General features: G+C 40.8%; 1 protein-coding gene across 2 annotated transcripts in view; it reads right to left on the bottom strand.

Annotated features, from left to right (window-relative positions):
• Positions 1-12,743, bottom strand: part of Rap1a (RAP1A, member of RAS oncogene family) — a 76,288-nt gene extending 63,545 nt beyond the window's left edge. The window contains exon 1 of one of the 2 annotated variants that reach the window (XM_032897559.1): positions 12,654-12,743. The gene's annotated coding sequence lies outside the window, so the exon portion shown is untranslated. The remainder of the gene's footprint in view (positions 1-12,653) is intronic. The other variant, XM_032897560.1, reaches the window with a different exon arrangement.
• Between the last annotated feature and the right edge of the window lie 311 nt (positions 12,744-13,054).

The raw sequence follows: 13,054 nt of genomic DNA, 5'->3' as shown, positions 1-13,054 counted from the left end.
TGAGGAACTGTCAGGAAGCACTGATCCAACAGTGGCTGTACCAGTTTGCAATCTGACCAGCTATGGGGGAGTGTTTGTTCTCCTTTCTCCACATCCTTGCCAGTATATGCTGTCACTTGAGCTTTTTGTTTGTTTGTTTGTTTATTTATTTATTTAGTATTTGTGAGTACATTGTCACTGTCTTCAGACACACCAAAAGAGGGCATCAGATCCCATTACAGATGGTTGTGAGCCACCATGTGGTTGCTGAGAAGTGAATTCAGGACCTCTGGGAAAGCAGTCAGTGCTCTTAACCATTCTGATTGGTATAAGGTGGAATCTCGGGTCATTTTGATTTGCATTTCCCTGAAGACTGAGGATGCTGAACATTTCTTAAGTACCTCTCAGCTATTCAAGATTCCTCTGTTGAGAATCTTCTGTTTAGCTCTGTATCCCATTTTTTAATTGGGAGATATATATTGAGTCTAACTTCTTGAGTTCTTTATATATTTTGAATACTTAGTTGAAATACTCAACAGTAGGGATATGGAACCTGAAGAGACCACTTCCAGTAGTTAGACAGGGCCCCCAGTGGAGGGATGGGGATACCAATCCACCTTCAAATTTTCTGACTCAAAATTGTATCTATAAGAAATGCAGGGACAAAAATGGAGCAGAAACTTAACAAATGGCTGACCAGTGACCAGCCCAACTTGGGATCCATCCCATGGGTGAGCACCAAACCCTGGCACTATTGCTGATGCTATATATTGTGCTTGCAACAGGAGCCTAGCATGGCTGTCCTCTGAGAGGCTCTACCAGCAGCTGACTGGGACAGATGCAGATACTTATAGCCAAGCATTGGATTGAGGTCGGGGATCCCTATGGAAGAGTTAGGACTGAAGGAGCTGAAGGAGATTGCAACCCCATAGGCAGACCAACAGTTCAACTAATCTGGAGCCCTGGAAACTCCCAGAGACTAAACCACCAACCAAAGAGTATACATGGGCTGGTCTGAACAAACTCCACCCCCCCACGTCCCCACCCCCACCACCCCCGACACCCCATATATTGCAGAGGACTGCCTTTTCTGGCCTCAGTGGGAGAGGATGTGCCTAATCCCATAGAGACTTAATGCCTCAGGGAGGGGGGAGACTTGGGGGGTAACCCTCTCAGAGATGAAGGGGATGGGGGAAGAACTCTGCAAAGGGGGCTGGGGGGTACAAAATTTGGAATGTAAATAAATAAAAGAATTAAGAAAAAGAATCTGTAGTCTCCTATAGTGGTGGTATTCATCTTTAATGCCAGGCAGATGCAGGTGGATCTCTGTGAGTTTGAGGCCAGCCTGATCTACAGAGCTAGTTCCAAGACAGCCAGGGCTACACAAAGAAATCCTGTCTTGAAGAAGGAAAAAAAAATCTGTAGTCTCTGGTCAGCTGGAGCTGTGATTAACAAGAGACCAGCACCACAAGTGAAACTTTTGCTTTCTGGGTCAATTGTTGTCATTTAGCTGAAGCTGAGAAATCAGCTTTAATTAATGCCAGAATAGCTGAGGCAAAATCTTCTGGAAAGTGTTTCCTCACGTTCAGCACACAGAAGCTACAGTCTATAGAGTAGAGTAAGGCTTTAGTTCTGACGGCCACCAAAATTGCTAATATAGGAGTTTTGAAGGCGCCATCAAGGGGTTCTGGAGAGCAGCTAAAGCATGGCACTATGAAAAAGGTCACTTGTGAAGGTGAATCCTCAGCTGCAGTAGAAGCCTCAAAACGAAGACAGCCCCATAGAGAGAAGTTGAGGTCTGGTACCATAAAGCTGGCTTAGAGTACTGAAGAGATCCCAGGAGAGGATATTAATGAAGGTGCAGCCCAGTTACAGGGGAGAGCCCAGTACCCTGTCAGCACTACTACGGACAGCAGCAGTCTCGGAGTGGATGGCAGTGATCCTAGGAAGCAAGCTTTGTGTGCTGCAGAAGGTGGAACCGGAGAAGTGGTCCAGTCCTCTGAAGCCCAGAGGTACACAAGTAGGTCCCAGATGTCCAACTACTGAACTCTTTCTACTGTGGAACTTTGGTACTGCTTGATTTGATTGTGACAGTACCCTGGTTCTTCCCCCACAGAGAAATATGTAACCCATTTTTGATTTTATGAGAGCCCACAGATAACAAGACTTTAGAATTTTAGAGACAGAAATCTGACAGACTTAGAAATGTGAGAAAAAAAGTGGATATTTTAGAGAAGTTCTGGATATTTTAGAGAGGCTTAGAACTTTAGAAGACAATATATTAAAGAGACTGAAATTTTAATGTGAATTCTTTAAGATTGTAGGCTTTCAAAAATTGGAATGTTTTATACTGTGATAACATTAAGTGCCCTTGTTGAGTGAGGGTAGTTTGTTGTTATTTTGTCAACCTGATACAAACTACAGTTATCTAGGAAGAGGAGCATTAAATGAGAATAATACTTCCATTTGGACTGCCTGTAGGTAAGTCTATAATGTATTTTCTTCACTAATGACTGATATACAATTTTATTATGGTTTTTGCAATGCTAAAAGTAATTTATTCTGATCTCTGTAGATTTCTGAGGAAAACAATGATGTATTTTAAAAAATTTTTAAAAAGTGATGTATTTTACAGGGCCTGGGGGGAGGGCTCAGTTGGGCAGGTGAAAGGACCTAAGTTGAACCTCAAAAACCCACATAAAGCTGGACTGGGCGAAGTGTCTCTGTAATCAATCCCAGTCCACCTATGGAGGAGACAGGCCAGCTATCTTAACATACACTGCAAACACGAGAACGCCACCCCAAAACAAGGTGGAGTGGGAGGCCCAGCACCAATCCCACCTCCACACACCAGCCATGGTTTGTGCCAGTGCTTGTAACAGGAACACACACGCACGCACGCACACGCACGCAGAGGGGGAGGAGGGAAGATTAACAGACAAGAAACTGCTGTTTACCCTGCAGATTTGTTTTTAGCTAGTATTCCTAGTAAGCTGCCTTCAGGCCCAAGTGTTACATACACTTATCCATAGAGGCAAAAAGAACCCAAACCAACTCAAAACAGACTCAACTGCAATCGTCAGTGCTGTGACAGTAATGCAGAACTATGAATACCTGAGGTCTTTCGGTAAATGAAATACCATCTAGTTTAGTAAATCTGAAGTTTTGCAGTTTCACAGACAAGAAGTATTTGTCAAAAGCAACAGCCACAATTTCTAACACTACTGTTATACTTATGGATTTAAAGTATTTTCAAAGATACCTTTAAAAGGAAGAGAACTGAACAAAACTTAACAATGAACTAAGTACAGCTCAGTGATGGAGTATTTGCTTGGCCATAGGTGCGCCAGGGTTTTAATTCCTAGCATCTTAAAGATTTCATTTCTGAATTTAGACATTATTTGGAGGAAAAAACACTAAGAAAGAAATGAAAACTGGTTTAAAAATATAAACATCTTAAAACTGCCTGAGAGTTACTTGAGTTTCAACTGTATAATACTGAACATCTGATTCGCAGTTCATATGAATTTATTTTCAGATAGATTGATATCAAAAGTCAGATCAATCTTGCATACTGAAAAGTCAAGTACTAGAATGACAAAAACTGGATCTGAAAGCTTATTTTAGAAACAAACAAATAAACAAACAAACAAACAGAAAACCTGAGAAAGGAAGACTGGGAATCTTAAATACTTCTTCTACAGGTCAGCTCCCCATGTTGGAGCTGCTCTCTACTTCACTGCCTGCAACTTCCAAACTGGTGCTATACTTCCTCTGCTTATTTAACTGGTGCTTTCCAAGTCTCGTAGCATTTACAAGGAATTTTAAAAAATGGAGTGGGGTGAGTTGAGAGTTGTCTCAGCAGTTAAAAGCCCAGACTGCTCTTCCACAGGATGTGAGTTCAAGTTCCAGCACCCACATAGCAGCTTAAAACTATACATAATTCCATTTCTAAAGGATTTAATGCCCTCTTCTGACACAACAGACAGGAAGACAAAACACCCACACATATAAAATAAAATAATGAAAAAATTTAACCCATGAGAAAGCATTTCACCATACAGTGAACAGTTATTTTACAGTATCTCCAGAATACGAATATAAACTGAGACTTCCCTCTTAACTAAACTAAACACTTCACAACACTAAAGAAAACTAAATTTCTGCACAATTGCACATTTTAGAAAAACAAAAATATTATTATTTGGCTGGCCTAGAACTAGCTATTTAGACCAAGCTGGTCTTATAGAGCTGTGCCTGCCTCTGCCTCTCATGTGATTGGCTTAAAGGTGTGAGCCACTACACCCCGGGAAGGTTTTTTTATGTGTATGAGTGTTTGCCCACATATATGTAAGTGTACTACATGCCTGCAGTACCCACAGAGATCAGAATAGGGTACTGGGTCCCTTGGAACTAGAGTTACAAGCAATGTGGGTGTTGGGGACCAAACCCAAGTCCTCTACAAAAGCAGCCAGTGCTCCTAGCCACCAAGCATCTCTGTGGCCTCCATTTCAGTAAGTGTGTTTATCCAGTAATAGTCTTCACATTAAAACCTCTATACAGAATCAAGTCTTCCCTTCTCAACTCCATACTTGGTGCCTTAAAAAAAACCCTAACCTCACATGGCCTTACTTCTACATTACCTCTGTTAAATTAATATCCCATCCTTCATCTTCTGAACTTTCTGACTTTTCACATGCCATTCCTGACACAGAGTATCTACCATTCTCATTCTCTCTCTCTCTCTCTCTCTCTCTCTCTCTCTTCTCTCTCTCTCTCTCTCTCCCCTTAAGTACTGTACACTATAGTTCATTTATACCTCTATTAGTTAATATAAACAAGGTCACAAAAGTGAGGTACCTCCCCCTTCTGAAACTGGCCAAAAATAATTAATAAATTAGCTGCCTATTAAGTTTTATTAAATTTTTTATTAAATGTCTATTATAAGCCAAGCAGTCTTACATATTATTTCAAACCTTTTCAACAAACTTATGATATAGGTAGTACTATTATCATGATCCTTTAAAAATAAGAAACCAAGGTTTAGAAATACCAAATCAAGTTAGTAACATGGATTTCATAAGTGGTGAAGCAAGGTTCTGGACCAGACTTGCCTAACTCCAGGGCCACTAGTAAATATGTCTGTCTGTATGCCTGTCTGTCTTTCCCTCCCTCACACCCTCCCACTGTCCCTCTCCATCCCCAGTCCAGCTTATTTTTGCAAAATAATGATGAATATTATTTTTGTAAAATAATAATGAGTTTGTTCATCATTTTAGGAAAAAAACTCTCAAAAACAAAACAAATAGAATGTACAATGCTCAGATTGCAACTCCATTGTCTATTTTGCCACAGATCACTTTCATCTAAAATATTTTTAAAGAAATTAAACTTCAGGGCTGGAGAGATGGCTCAGTGGTTGAGAGCACTGACTGCCCTTCCAGAGGTCCTGAGTTCAATTCCCAGCACCCACATGGTGGCTCACAACCATCTGTAATGAGATCTGATGCACTCTTCTGGTGTGTCTGAAGACAGTAATGACAGTGTACTCATATAAATAAAATAAATAAATCCTAAAAAAAAAAAAAAAAAAAGAAATTAAACTTCAACTTTTTCAAAAGAACTGTAACTTTCCACTCTTACAAATGATAGTGTTCCACATTCTTTTTTTTAATTTATTTATTTATTATATATAAGTACACTATATATATGTACACACACACACACACATATATATATATATCTTCAGAAACATCCCATACAGACAGAAAAAGTAGTAACTAAATAGTATAAGGCATAAATCTAACTTTTATAAAAAGAAAAGTCTGTACACACAGAGGGAAAACTGGGAAAATTCACACTGAAAGATGGTTGTGGTTTGCTCTGTGTAATGGGACCATTAAAAATGTTAAATTTCTTTTTTCACCCTTATTTTCTTTTCAAAACTTGCTATATGTAATACTGACACTCTCTCTCTCTCTCTCTCTCTCTCTCTCTCTCTCTCTCTCTCTCAGAGGGAAGTGAAGGAGGTGTCAGATTAGTTGGAATAGGAGCTACATTTCTCAGTCTCGTTTTGTTGCCTGGTTCTATTACGTCCATAGTTACTTTTAGATTGTATAAAGGATGTTATGTGAAACTCAGTAGTATCTATGATGCTACACAAGGCCTATCATTTAACGGACAGACAAAATCCCAAAAGAAAGCACCACAGTTAAGCAGATTTTCTATGTATGACTGTTGAAAGTGAACGCCAAATTAATCCAAACACACATGCAAACTAAATATACTATTGTTTCTTATAAGCATGTCGGTTAGGGCTGAGAAGGAAGGAATTTGAAAATAAAAGCTCACTGAGAATGCACACTGATATATTTGGTATCCGCACATCCATCCTAAATAAATTATTTTAGTGACACAAGATGATTTTAATTGATGTGGAGAAAATATTAAAAATCTATTCTACAAAAAAAAGAAAGAAAAAAGGAAAGTCTCAAACCTTGACATTAAACATAGATTAAAACTGATAGCTTAACAATGAAACAACTCCAGGTGTGTGTGTGTGTGTGTGTGTGTGTGTGTGTGTGTGTGTGTGTGTGTGTGTGTTGAATTACACCACAACAATCTGCGTTTTTATTTTACAATATTTTTGACAACTAAGGAATAGTATTTATGAAGCTTCAGAAAGCCTACCATTTAAAAAACAGCCAAGTACTAAAAAGTACTACTGGCAAAAAAAAAAAAAGAAAGAAAGAAAGAAAGAAAGAAAGAAAGAAAGAAAGAAAGAAAGAAAACATGAAATATTACACATTTAAATGTGTCCAACGAGAGTTTAATTTTGAGTCATTCAAACACCTCGGCTGGTGAGACGGTGCCTGAGTTGCCCTGAGTTGATCCCTGAGAACTGCACAGTAGACCCAACTCCTACAAGCTGTTCTCTGACATCCACATATGCATCATGGCATGCGCATAATAAAAACAGATCATAAGTATGGTAATAGAAAAACCTTTTAGGGGCTAGAGAGATGGCTCAGAGTTTAAGAACCCTTAGTGCCCTTCCAGAGAACTAGAGCACCCAGCACCCATGTTCCCAGCTCCCAGCACCCATGCACTAGCTAATAACCATCTTAACTCTAGTTCCAGGGTATGGGGCACCCTCTTCTGGCTTATTTAACCTGGCACTCATTTGGTACACAGACATACATGCAGACAAAACACCCATACACATAAAATAAAGTAAGGTAAAATAAAATAAATGTATACTTAAGATATTGGTTCAATGGCTGACTAGGTCTGTTAATGAAAGTATACAATACTTTACATTTGAACTGAAAGGACAGTTTCAAACACATCCAATAGATTTGTGCTAGACTATAAACTACATAAAATTCTAAAATCAGTGCTAAATGCCAACTACTACAAGACAACACAGAATCTGTTGTCTTAATGTTGCATTATATCACCGACCTATCTGGAACAGAATGATTTTACTTATAAGTGAATTTAAAAATATCACTGAAAATAAAGTGAATGAATGGGCTTTCTAGTCAACGCGTCTGGCAGTCTGCAGTAAGGTCCATCAACACCATCAGGGTTCTGTCCAACACTGCACCTGGTTCTTTCTACCTCTGTACAAAACTAAACCACCATCTTATCCTGAGCAAAAAAATTTTTCACACGCACAATAAGTCAGTATAAAACAGCACTGGAAAAACAAACAAACAAACAAACAAACGTGAATACGGGGCAGGAGAATGGCTCAGCGGTTAAGAACACTGGTTGCTCTCCCAGAGGCCCCGGCTTCAATGCCTAGCACTACATGGTGGTTCACAGCCAGGTATAACTCCAGTTCTGACTTTTCAGTTCAAAGTGAGGCCCTTTAAATTGTTAATTAACTCAAACGTGGTTTTATCTGTTATTGGTACTTTAATATTCTTAGGAAATATAACTGAATTGTATTATATTCTGAAACCAAACATGATTTACATGCTTTATTTTAAGCTTTGTTTACCCTATAATTATGAGCTAAATAAGCTTAAAAAACTGGCAAAAATTAGAGTGACTTACAAAAAGATTCTTTCAGATTTATCTACAGAAAATTGATATGCCCTAGGTAAGCTAAGTGTTCTTTTAAAAAAGTCATTCACTTGTATAATAACTAAAGTTTATTTCACAAAGCAGTTAATGTCCCAGGTGTACATCAGGTACTTCTGAAAATACTACTAAAAGGACTATTTTTATTCCTCTTATGAAAGTACACCATTTCTTATTTCAGTTTTACCTTAATAATCACACAACTTCCCTTTTTATATCGGTGCATGTGTGAGTGCAGTCGTATCCCTCACTCTGAAAGGCCTATTTTCAAGAAGAAATGAGAGCACGGCACAGTTCTTTGCTGAGCTGCTTTGCCAATCAGAACATAATAATGAATAAAGCTAACTTTATATGTTTAACTTTAAATGATCATCAGGATCATTTAACTTTTAAACAAATTCACCAGTCATCTCAAAACTGTATGCCCAAGGAAGGGAGGCCAAGATCTCTCACTGCATAACCATAACCACTACTATAAAAAACTCAAAATGTAAATTAAGTATACGAAATACTAAAAGGCACGTAAAAATTATTACTTGTGATATGTACACACACAGGCATACACAAAGGATTCTTCAACTTCCTCTCATTAACATATAAAAGCTTACATATTTCTATTTAATGCTAGTATTTTCTACATGATAAAAATCTACATTAAATAATGCAGTAATTTCCACTACAATATTGAAATAAGCATAAAATACTTGAACTATGCTTTCACCAGTGATTAGCTTGATTTGTAAAAGAACATCAAGGGGAAATAAGTTTAAGTTCGCAATTTTAAATATACCAGAATAAGAAGATATAAATGCTTTGTACAAGTCATTTCTATTGACTGTCTGAAATGAGAGCTGTTTGGAGCCAAGACCCTTGAGCACTGAGCTCTGTGAATACTCCCTGGACCTCTAGCACATGCTTCACAGTGTTAGGTGCTTTCTGGGAACTCAGCTGTCCTCCCTCCCTCTACACATGGCACAGTTTTGGCTCAGACCAAGTCAAGTCATCTAGATTCCAGAACCAGGAATGCTGAACAAAGCCTTGGTGGTATAATTTTCTATGAAAACAAACTGGTATCATTCTCCTCTTAAAACTAAATGTCAAAGATTCAAAGCTGGCCTTGCAGAACACAACAGCAGTCTATTTTCTGAATAACAGGCACTACAATTTCAAATTCAACTGCTCTTCACTAAGGTCTACTAGATATAAATTACTGTCAAACATATAAGATTCTAAAAACATCATACAGAACATAAGCAAATTATAGAGGCCAATAAAAAACTCCTTATAGAAAATTCCTTATAGACAAAGTAACCGCCAGAAGGAACAACTAGAAATTTATTTTATATAAGACCATCAACCACCCACAAAGTTCACAGTAGTAGAAAACACTGCCAAGGCTCAGTTATTTCACTATTAGATTATAAAACACAGACGAATGTAAAAGTCCCCTGAGAACAAGGGTCCTCGAATTCATCCCTCTTTTCCCCAACAAGTAGCACTCTGTGGTTAATGCTGAAAAGCAGAGGTGAGCTAAATATAACCTGTCTAAAAGAATCTCATTTGTGACCATAACAATCTTTTGTGTTGATAACCCCCAATGAAAACTAAATTGCCATTGACACTTAATGTTAAAACAAGATGACCAACTATTTAAGTCTATTCATATGGTGACTCTTTTAGAAATAAATCACAAGGAAATACTCCAAAAGAAAAAAATGTTGGCTAGACTATGTGAAATGCCATTGTTATTTTACTGGGGAAGGGAAGACACCTACGTGCCCAACAGAAAGAAGATGGACGACTTCAACATGGCTGAAAGGTGAGAAATGAAGACATTGGGCAGGAGGTAACTTGGTTATTGGGCATTTGCCTAGCAAGTGCAAGGACCTGAGTATAACCCCCAGAAACTAAAGAGGAAAACAAAAAAAAAATCCTACTCCAGTCTTCCTTCCCCACCTGAGTTGACTTCCACAACAGTAGTCAGAATGATGTCCATAAGCTTAGGTCAGATAAGGTCTCTCTTCTACACTAAGGGTTCCCCCATCTCATTCAAAGTAAAATCCAAAAGTCCTATTACTGCTGAGCATAAGGGCCCCAGTTATTTCTCTAATCTCAAGCCCTCCTCTCTCCCTACTTACTGTTCTTACCACACTGTCCTCTTAGCTGCTCTCAAAAGGGTCACATGTACTCTAGGGTCTCTGCCCTAGAAGGCTGTTCTTCCTGTGATCTTCTTGTGTACGAGGAAGCACACATCCCTCCTGACTTCCTTCAGGTCTCTGCTCCAGTCTCAAGTATCCTCTGCCAGTGTTGTTCTCTAACCCCTCACCACTCCTCACTCTTCCACACAGCTCTACACCTGACACTCCACATTTAGTTGGTTATGGTCTGTCCTTCCTGACTCAAGGGAGGACAGCAAGAACTCTTTTTTTACAGTAACATTCAATTAAGTACTTATTGAATATCGCATATTTTCACAATTAACTACATGAAGACCACACATAGGAACAAGCTTGAGAGAGAAAAAGAAGAATTATTTGATTTTCAAATGCTCATATTACTAAAACAGAGAATATCTAAATAAAAGCCTGCCTAGTCTGATTATGGGTTTAGGGGACCAAAAGATTCTAGGGAGTCTTGGTTTTAAAATGGCTACTGGTTAGAACTGGGAATACAGCTAAGTGGCAAAGTGCTTGCCGACCATGCTTGAGGCTCTGGGTTCGATCCCAAAGACTACAAACAAAATGACTGCTAAAAGTTACCCACCACGCATGAAGCTGCGATTCATCCCCAGCGCCACATAAGCCAGGCAGTGGAGCACACACCTATCCAAGCACCCTGGAGGTAAAGGCAAGAGAACTAGTAGTTCAACGTCCTCCTCAGTTACACCACTGAGCTACATGAGACTGGGGGGTGGGGGTGGAGGAGGGGGATACTGAGAACTTTTCCTTATGAAACTGTAATCCATTTAAACTTTGTTCCAAAATCCCCAGAATTTAAGGTGAAGACACAATCACACCCGAGGCCACAAAAAGTGTGCACTTTTGAAAACTTTTAATATAAAACTGAGTAACATCGGTATCTCAATTCACTTTAAGTTGACTGTCTATGGGTGGCTTTAGAGGAGTCCAGAAGCTGAATACAAAATTCTGTGCATAAATGCCTGTTTTGTTTTTCCTGGACATAGGAGGAGTGAGTCCATATATTTCACCATATTCTAGAAATGGTTAAGAATGACATTTTTATAATGCAAGTGGAATGCAACATTTAACATAAAGGTTCCTCTGAAAAAGATAGGAGATGTGTAAATGGACCACTCAACTCATTCGACAAACATTAGGACAGATAAAATCCTTGCTAATGAACACAATCGTAACAGAACCTGAAGTAGCAAGAAACTAAACAAGATTCACTGAAACACCATACTAAGAAAGAATATCCGAAAATGTAAGTTTAATTTTGAAACAAAGTGTTACAGAAAAGCGTAAAGACAGGAAGGAGTCTGGGACCTAATCTAGTACTCATTATATCAAAGTGTTACAGAAATCAATTACATCAAAAGAAAAAAAAAGTACTCATTGGTATGTCTACCCCCACACATTCTGACAGGAAACTCAAAGAAAGTTTCCAAATCCTGTTTCCAGCATCATCTCTTATAACTGCCTGCTTTTGAAGACTAACTACCCTGGTTAATTCTGAGAGTCGACACTTTGACTCTAATAAAAACAGTATCTTCAGCCACCCAAGAAGCAGAAAACAGTGGCAGGTACCTGTAACGCTTGGCCCATTAACCTCCTGCCCTTTTATACCATTTCTTACACAGTACTTCCTTCAAAGCAGTGACAAAATGATTTTCCCTTCCCAACGGCAATACACTCACTGTTTCTGACCGGTTAGCTCTTTTCCCAAGGGATGAAAGGTCCCCTAAACTCAGGATAGTTTTCTATCCTGTGAGGAAATCACATATGGGAGGGGGGAGGACGCGGGGGACACAACTGTCCTTCCTTGCTCTTCTCCTTACAACAGCAAATTACACAACTCAGCAGAAGACACTGTTCTTAACTTTCTGGGTAAGGAGACAAGCCACAAGCCCACCACCTCGACACTCCTCACACGCCCTCGGTGGAAGGAAGACAAGAATCACACCGTGGCCTCTTTCCTGACAAAATTCAGGAGAAGCAGCAGAGATCAGAGTCGAGAGCAACGCTGCAAAGGCGAACACATGGCAAGCCGCAGAAGACAGAGGGCAGGGAGGGCGGGAACCGGGCTGGCGGCGGAGTGGGACGCAGAGGTGTCAGCGCTCGGCGGCCCGGGCAAAGGCCGCGCCGAGGGCACCGCACCTCCCTGGCTGCGGGGACGACAGCGGAGCGGGCGCGGACACGCGTCCCATCTCGCGGCCCGCCCCTCACGGCCGGTCCCGCAGGCCCCACCGGGCGGCCTCGGTCCGCGGGCGTGGCTGGCTCGGCCTCCAGCCGCGGCCCCTCCCGCCCGCCAGGCCCCGGCCGCCGCCCAGGACTCGCGAACCGCTAAGAAGCGGGCACCGAGGTGCGGACAGCCCGCGCCCCTCACTCGCACCCGGTACTCACCCCGCGGCCCGGCGCCTCCTCCACCTCCTCCTCCTCCCTCCTCTCGGCCGCGGCTCGGGCTCGGGCTCGGGCTCGGGCTCTGCACGGCGGCGGCAGTAGCAGCGGCCTCGGGAGCGGCGGCGGCGCCTCCGGAACGCGCACGCACGCAGCACGCAGGTCCCGCCCCCCGTCCCGGGCTCCGCCTTCCCGGTCGTGTCCGGAATCTACTTAAGGGAGCCGTGCTTCAAAGGGTCAGGAGGAATAGTGTGTGCAGACAGGAACTGGGGCCTTGCCTTTGAAAAAGTGATTAAGGCCAACATTGAGATGAAAAAGGACAAAAAAAAAAAAAAATTAAGAAAGAATTTTGAAGGGATGCAATCCTGGGACAGTTACTAGTTGAGTGCCTAGTAGGTGCTCCATGC

The sequence above is a fragment of the Rattus rattus genome, chromosome 3 (genome assembly GCF_011064425.1).
Source record: "Rattus rattus isolate New Zealand chromosome 3, Rrattus_CSIRO_v1, whole genome shotgun sequence".
Taxonomy (NCBI): domain Eukaryota; kingdom Metazoa; phylum Chordata; class Mammalia; order Rodentia; family Muridae; genus Rattus; species Rattus rattus.
This window is presented reverse-complemented; position numbering and strand designations above follow the sequence as displayed.